Source organism: Pinus tabuliformis, chromosome 5_2, assembly GCF_031772625.1.
Source record: "Pinus tabuliformis cultivar Carrire ecotype Pingquan chromosome 5_2, CPIR1, whole genome shotgun sequence".
Lineage (NCBI taxonomy): Eukaryota > Viridiplantae > Streptophyta > Pinopsida > Pinales > Pinaceae > Pinus > Pinus tabuliformis.
The window spans coordinates 200,173,854-200,182,147 of NC_142306.1; the positions used below are offsets into that span (position 1 = coordinate 200,173,854).

Below are 8,294 nucleotides of genomic sequence, written 5' to 3' on the forward strand. Positions count from 1 at the left end.
GAAGGTATGTTCACAGATATGAAGACTTTTTTTGACATGATGCAATGGTTTACTGCAATGTTGGCTGCATCCAGTGAAAGCAATGAAGGGCCTACTCTAGCTATCCAGGTTCTCATGATAGGTTTGTCAAAGCCATTGATTTTTGAAAGAAATAAATAGACGTTTGAGTTTGCAGAATCAAAGTATCTTTATGGAATGGATGGAGGTCACAATCTCGTTGGACTGCATCCCTTTCATGAAGAAGGATTACAAAGGGTGGAATTGGATCACTTGTTACATGTCTCTAGTATTAAGAATGGTGACCTGCTTATTATGTCAGATGTTGATGAGATACCCAGTGCACATACTATAAACCTTCTTAGGTGGTGTGATGGTATACCACCAATCATGCATCTACAAATGCGCGATTATTTGTACTCTTTTGAGTTTTTTTCAAGGTTACAGTGATTGGCGCTCATCACTTCACATTTATCAATTTGGGAAAACACACTATGGACATTTGCGTCAATCTGATGAGTTTTTTGCTGATGCAGGTTGGCACTGCAACTTTTTCTTTCGCCACATAAGTGAATTTATTTCTAAGATGAAAGCATACAGTCATTCTGATCGTGTCAAGTTCTCTCATTATTTGAATCCTATGAGAATACAGGATGTGATTTGTTGTGGAGCTGACCTTTTTGACATGCTACCAAAGGAATATTCTTTTCAACAAATAATAACAAAATTGGGGTCTATACCACACTCATTTTCTGTTGTACATCTTCCATCTTATTTGATCCAAAATGCTAAAAAATTTAGATTTTTTTTGCCAGGCAACTATCAGTGTGAAATCTGGCTAGAATATCAATATCCAAAAATGAAGCATTAATTGTTGTAGGTTTTTTTGATTCATCTTTGAAGGTGTGGAACATGTCCAAGATCGGTGAAGAACAAAATTCTTCTGAAAATGGCAATACAGGTGAATTTGGTCAAACTGAGCAGTTAGCAGGTTTGGATATGGGGAAAAGGTCACACATTATTACAAGGTCATGCAGGACCTGTTTATGGTGCAAATTTCAACTCATAAGGGGATTTCTTTTTATCTACATCAGAAGATTGTACAGTATGATTATGGAGTTCAAAGATGAATGCAAATCTTGTTTTCTATAAAGGGCACAATTATCCTGTGTGGGATGTTCAATTTAGCCCTATGGGACACCCTTTTGTCAATTCTTCACATGATCGAACAGCTAGAGTTTGGTCAATAGAGAGAATTCAACCTTTACAGATCATGGCAGGACACCTATTTGATGTTGATAGTGTACAGTGGCATGTCAATTGCAACTATATTGCTACCGGATCAAGTGACAAGACTGTCAAGTTATGGGATGTGCAAAGTGGTGAATGTGTGCGCATGTTTGTTGGACACAAAGGTATGGTTTTATCAATAGCCCATGTCTCTAGATGGGTGTTATATCACATATGGAGATGAAAATGGTGTTATAATGATGTGGGATCTATCAACAGGTCGATGCGTAACTCCTCTAATGGGGCACACATCTTGTATATGGACACTTGCTTTTAGTTGTGAAGGTTTAGTATTAGCATCTGGCTCTACACATTGCACTTGTATTAGATGTCAAAACAAGATACCTTGGTTTGATTCTTGGGACACCACTATTCCACATCCTGTCATAGGAACGGGCTAACGGTTTCAAAATTTCTAAGATTGCAAAATGTGTGCTTTCCCAATTTGAGGATTTTCCTCCACCTATCATTCCCCATTAGAGGATCTTCCTCCACTTGTCTAATTAGCTCAAGCACGTAAAATCAAGGATTCTAAAGGAGATTGGCAGGAATTTTTAAATTCCAATAACTGTAAATTTGGTTCATCACTTTGTGATCCTGAAAAGAAATCATGGGATGTTTTGGCAGCTTTTGTGAAGACATTTACTACCAAGGAAGACCTTAAGTTGGTTACAAGAATCATGAGGCGGAAGAAGAGAAAACTTTAGCAATCACATATGGAGTCTTTAGACATGTCTCCTAAGCAGGAGTTGGTACGTCTAACTTATAAACACCCAAAATCTGAAAGGGCTATACTCATTTCCTTCCTATCATGAGGGATGGTTGGTAACAAAATTGAGGAAGTTACCAAATTCAAGAACTTCAGAAAGTTTGATATCTATAGATTGTGAGATGGTCCGATGTGAAGATGGATTAGAGGAAGTTGTGAAAGTTTGTGTGGTTAATCAAAATTTAGAGACTCTGATGGATCTGCTTGTGAAACCATCAAAACCTGTAATTAACTATCTAACGAAAATAACAGGAGTTACCACTGAGGATATTGAGGGTGTAATCTGTAATTTGAAAGATGTTTAGAAGAAACTCAAGAATTTACTCACGCCAAGCACAATTGTAATAGGAAAAAGTGTGCATCATGACCTAAGAGCATTGAAGGTAGAGCATGCTAGAGTTATTGACACAACATTCATATTCCAATATCAGAATCAGCCTAGCTGCTACACCCCTAGTTTAAGTAAATTGTGCAAGGTTGTGCTAGGATATGAATTACGTGAGGAAGGCAAGCCACACATTTGTTTGGATGATGCAATTGCTTCAATAAAATTGACCCTTACCAAACTAGATCATGGACTTAATGATCCTCTTGACATGGGGGATCTTGAAGTAAATGAAGAAGACTTCTCAAAACTTTATATCCATAAGATACCCATTGGTACCTCTGAGGATAAACTGCAGAATCTTTTTTCAAAGAAATATTTAGTTGAATTTCAAGCATTCTCTCTTGTGAAGAACGAATATTGTACAACATTTGCTATTTTCAAGATTGTGGAAGATTTGGTAACAAGTGAGATATTTTATGAATAAAACCATCGAATAATTAAGTCCTAGATTCGAGGAAATGGAGTAAAAGAGGAAAATTAGTGGTGAAAATTGAAGTGTTAGAGTTGCCAGGCACAAATCCAGCAGTGGTTGAGGAAAATCTCAGATTTTAGGGCTTAATATCAGTAGTCAAAGGGTGAAATAGCAATAAAAAGGCAGATTTTGTGGAATATGGTTCCACACTTAAAGGAGCAGATACATTGATGTTAATCCACTTGGCAAACCTTCACTTAATTTGGGTTTTAAAAAAATATTTCTCATGGTTCTCAAGATAGTCTGAAGATTTAGTTGCAAATTAGTTTATAATATTGTTTTATGATAGGATTTTATTATTAAGTTTATTTTATTTTTTATTTTTTATTTCCTATTTCCTATGTTGAGGAAATCAAATTAGATTTGTAATTTAGTATATATAGGATTATTTTTAAAAGATAGAGGTTCAATTTTTGTAGCAGAGAAGAGGCTTCTTAGGATTGCGTAAAGTTTTATTGAATATCATTTTAATAAAGCAGTTTTTGCCCTTTAGGACTGGGATCCATCACGATTTTAATGTCTAGTATGTTTTTCCTATAATTCACTTACATATTTTGGCTTTCTACCTTGTTATAGCATTATCTAAGAGATGTGTTAGGAATCCATCTACACATGATGCTCCTTTCATGGTGATTTTGTCGTTAAATGTAGTGGTTGTCTTGTTAGAATCCATCCTCTGTTAGATGCTCTACTAAGTAACCCTATCTTTCTCTTTTGTCTAACACTACTACTGTAGATCCATACCCTGTTTGATGTCTGTAGAGCAACGGGCTTTCTCTCCTATTCTTCTCACATTTGCAATATTTTATCTGGCTAAACATTGCACTTACTTTGCCCCAAGTTTGCTAGCAGAAACTGGCATCGATTCCATAGCCCAATGGTCCATTCTCTTGTTGTTTTCAACCCAAAAACCTTTCAAACAAATCCCCGCACTCCATAACTAGCCTAAAGTTTCATTTATTGCAGCCACATCTTGTTGGAAAAGAGAGAGCCCTCTTTGGTCTGGCAGGGCTAGATGCAAGATCGAAAGCTTGGTCTGTGGTTACCTCGGAATTGCCTTTTCTCAGCCTTGAGGTACATTCTGAGTGCTAACATTACGGAGGACCAGCATTTTGATCATGAAATGGTAGATTTTCCTACGTTGATCACACAGATGTGCGAGCAGGGGGTACTACAGCCTACTCCAACCCAGATTATCCAAATTATGAAGTCTGAACTGCACAAAGAAGACCCCAATGTGAACGTGGTCCTCAGAAGCGGCGCAACTACAGGGGAAGATAAGGGAAAGCAGCCTAAGGAAAATACATGGGTTCGCAAGGCTCCTACGAAGGAACCTGAGTTTGACTTGGAAAGCATAAGGGAGATGTTTATGGAAGTTAATAAGAGCATCACGAAGGCCTTTACTTCAAGTAGTAAGGATCAACCAGAGCCAAGAATGGGTACTTCTATGCTTACTACCTTTTTAGAGACATGCATGAAGCTATTGCATGACAATAAGGTAGTTAAAGGATTACAAGATCTGATCACTAGGTGCACAGGGTTGGGTGAACCACACGTAGTCCAAAAACTGGGAAGGCATGCACTGCGCACCTGGAGGGAAATGAGATTGACGACGCAAATTGGTGAGTATGAAATGGATCAGGTAATCCTAGACTTGGGTTCAGATGCGAATGTGTTACCAAAACAGACATGGGAACACATGGGCAGGCCCACATTGTAGTGGTCCCCGATTCAATTACAGATGGTGAACCAACAAAATATACTTCCCATGGGAAGGTTGCAAGGGGTAACCGTGGACATCGTAGGCGCGAGCACACAGACAAACTTTGAGGTGATAGATATTGTTGATGACAACAACCCTTACCCCACATTGCTAGGAATAAACTAGGCCATAGATATGAATGGATTCATCAACCTGAAGAAGCGGAAGATGATTTTCGAGAGAAAGTCCCTACGCATAGTAGTTCCGCTAGATCCAGCCAAAGGAGCACACAACACTAAACCTGTGTGTGATGATGACAATGACGATGAGCTGGATTGCATTTATTAGATAACAACGCAAGACCAAGATCGGGTGAACCCGACCGCAGATGGGAGAATCTCCTCGGAGTGCAACAGTTCCTGTAATTTGGATTCAGATGAAGAAATAGAACGTTGGCAGAACTGGTTGCATGAAGTAACAATGCTGAATTGTAAAATGATGATTAGATCACTACGGTGCATGATGACCGAAGTAAGGGAACTGCTAACATATGATGCGGAGATAGGCGTGGATGAATTCTTAGACAAATTTGAAAGGGCAGTTCCAAAACAGCAGTAGGTATGGTGTGCTAGAATGGGCGTTGCACACAACACCCATGGGATGGTGGAATACACATCAGAACAATATTGGAAATTGGCGCAAATGTAACAGATGGATGCACTTATGGTTTGGAAGTCACCAGCGATGAACACGAGCCAGGCCACTAGGATGAAGTAGTTTGCATGCCCACTTGTGTTAATGGGTGCAGACGTGTGCTATGCAAACACCTCCTAGACTAAGGATAAAAAATAAGAACCCGAAATGGCAGCAGGAAAGGCGACGCACTCCACAAACAGTTAGCATTGGAGCATTCAAAAAGCTATGTGAAGTCATGAACAGAGTTCACCAGATTAGACATACCAATTGGAACCTATGCATACCAGCGGTTTGATGGGCCTATAGGACCATAAGCAAAAACCAGACCGTGGAAATGACCCCAACAAGAAGAAAGGAAACTAGGAGGACAGAGAAGGATCCTGAGACCACAGCTCCCACAGTAGGGATAGGACGCGAGGACCTTGGTAAAAGAATTAGGTAATTACAGGAAGCCATTCGGCAAGGGAGCTTGAAACTTCGCGAACTCGAAGAATAGTGGGCATGAATGAGGAAGAATGGCATGACATTAGATGAAGAAATCAGCGAACTGGAAACCGAAGTTGCACAAGCAAGCCGTGAGAAACTACGCATGATGGGACCAAGTCTAGCTAGACCTACTACTACATTAGAAAGAGTTGCGACCCTGCTATCATGGCTGCGACCGTACCTTACTAAACAGGGGAGCGTACCATACAAAGAAGAATGCAATGCACTACCGGACACAAGGATATTTAAAGGGTGCCCACAACCAGGGCTAGTAGGAAAATCGGAGCCTTGCACTAGGGGTGCAACCACTTTACTATTTGTAGGAAGCACAATGTCAACGCTCCAAGCAGTTGAAAGAAGGCACTGGACTATAAACGAGTCTGCAGGAGAGATGCGTGGAGAGAAGGTTCAGCGCAGGGCTAGTATGTCACAGGGATCGCAGTCGTACATCAGGGGTTGTGCTGCTGCGCTGGTAGGTTGTGAAGTGACCATTGATGTCACTATTCATGATAAGAGGTCTAATTTAAGGCAGGAAGGAATGGGCAGCGGGCCATTAAGATAAGAATTAAGAGCTAGATTTAGGATGATCTGCTAACAAGAAGATATTAATGAATCAAAAGTGGAGGGAATGGATGAATTCAAATTCAAACGTTACTATAAAATCCCTTAGGGTAGCTTCCAGGAAATACTTGGTTATTTGAGATTCAAGCCAGTACAGAGTACTGAGCACCAAGCTACCTTGCCACCCGTGAGTGCGACTGACCTAATCCCATGTAGAAACAATGACGACTATGAGAACCAGAGTACGATTCATGGAAGTAACCCTAGAGCCCCAGGAGGATCTTGGAGAGGTAGCAGTCACACTAGAGGTTTCCAAGTCCCCACACACACTGCAACCACAGAAAAACAAGCAGCCAATGGGGCCAGTCCAAGTATCACCACGGAACCCACGAATGAGTAAATTGTCAATGACGGAGAAGGAAAAAGTTGTTGCAGTTGAAACAGAGGAGGAGGAGGAATATTTGCAAGCCCTGATCGCTCAAATTGAGGCATAGGATGATGAGGCAAACAATGTTTCCTGAATACCTTCAGCGATAAAGTTACCCCCCTATGGAAAGGTACAACTAACATACCAAAGGACCTGGAGGCCACGAAGAGTGTGCTCCAGACCCCGCTGCTTCTGAACGAAATAAGATTTGATATTCTGCTGCTAGGACAGGTGCCTAACATAAAGTTTGAAGACTGGGACCTTGCGGGCAGTGGGAAGTTCCCACAGCTGGACACGGAGCAATTGTTGCAATAGAAATGGTTACGCTGTGTAGAGAAGGCTAGGTTACTACATCTGCGGTGGATACCCCACTATCACAACATGCCCATCACAAGTTTTGTCATATGGCAACTACTGTGCTTAGTAAATGATGGGTATCATTGGCTGAAGGAGCCAATTCCCATCATAGCCAACTTAATTCACCAAATTTCTCGGTTGCCCATCAAAGGAAACAATCTCGTAGCCCTAGTAGGAAAAAGCGACGTCTTGACCCTCATGGAAGCGATGAAGGCCAAATACAAGATGGAGAAGAGGAAGCAAGGGTATGTAATATCAAGCATCAAGGATAAAGGGGTGCATGTAGCCACCTAGCTACCGGCCGGCAAGATAATGAGGAAATTCCATGCAGATGCGGTTCCAGCATCGGTAATTGCGTTGGCAGAGTAGTGCGCAGAGGGGGTCCAGTTCAACTGGGTGCAGTTTCTCTACGATGAATTTTTGACGAATTGTAGGGAAGCCCAAGAGTAGGGTAAGACCTTCAACTACACATCGTTGCTCTTATCCATCATGTTGGTTACTGGGGAGCTACTGGCAGACAACTAGTTTCCCACCATTGAGAGGAACCTACTTGAGGCCGTGAGGTACACCTCACTCTGGGCAATGAAAGATGACAAGGATTTGCGAGATAAAAGTGTTTTGGGCATTCGTAGAGGTGAGCTTATGAAAATGTATCAACCATAGGCTACACTTTTCCCTAATAGTATATAACAGTTTACAAAGCGCAATAGAATTCAAGGCAGATATGCATAACCTGTATATCCGAGCCAACAAGAATCTAGCCCGAGCATGGGTAAAACTATTGTTCATTGCCACAGATGATGCAATCTTTGAAGTGATGACATCATGGTCTCTAGAGTGGCGTGCCCCAGACTTGGCAGAACTGGAGAAGATCACAACATAGCAGAAGAAGAAGGAGACCAAGCTACACATCGCGAAGCTGGCGGAGAGAAAGTGTCAGGAACAAGAAGCGGCCACCGAGCAGAAGGTAGCTGAGGCAGCAGCAATATAGCAGATGGCACAAACCACAACCGCGCCCACCGAAGAGACCAAGGAAGGTCAGGAAATGTCCACGAAGCCAGGACATACAAGGGGAGGTTGAGACATAGGAATGCCCGGACCTTACAATGAAATCAACCCAAATCGAAAGGCTACTCATCTAGGAGAAGC

The 8,294-nt window shown here is 41.4% G+C and overlaps 1 pseudogene; it reads left to right on the forward strand.

Annotated features, from left to right (window-relative positions):
* The first annotated feature begins 195 nt into the window (after positions 1-195).
* On the forward strand, positions 196-868 carry LOC149158252 (uncharacterized; annotated as a pseudogene).
* The last annotated feature ends 7,426 nt before the right edge of the window (positions 869-8,294 follow it).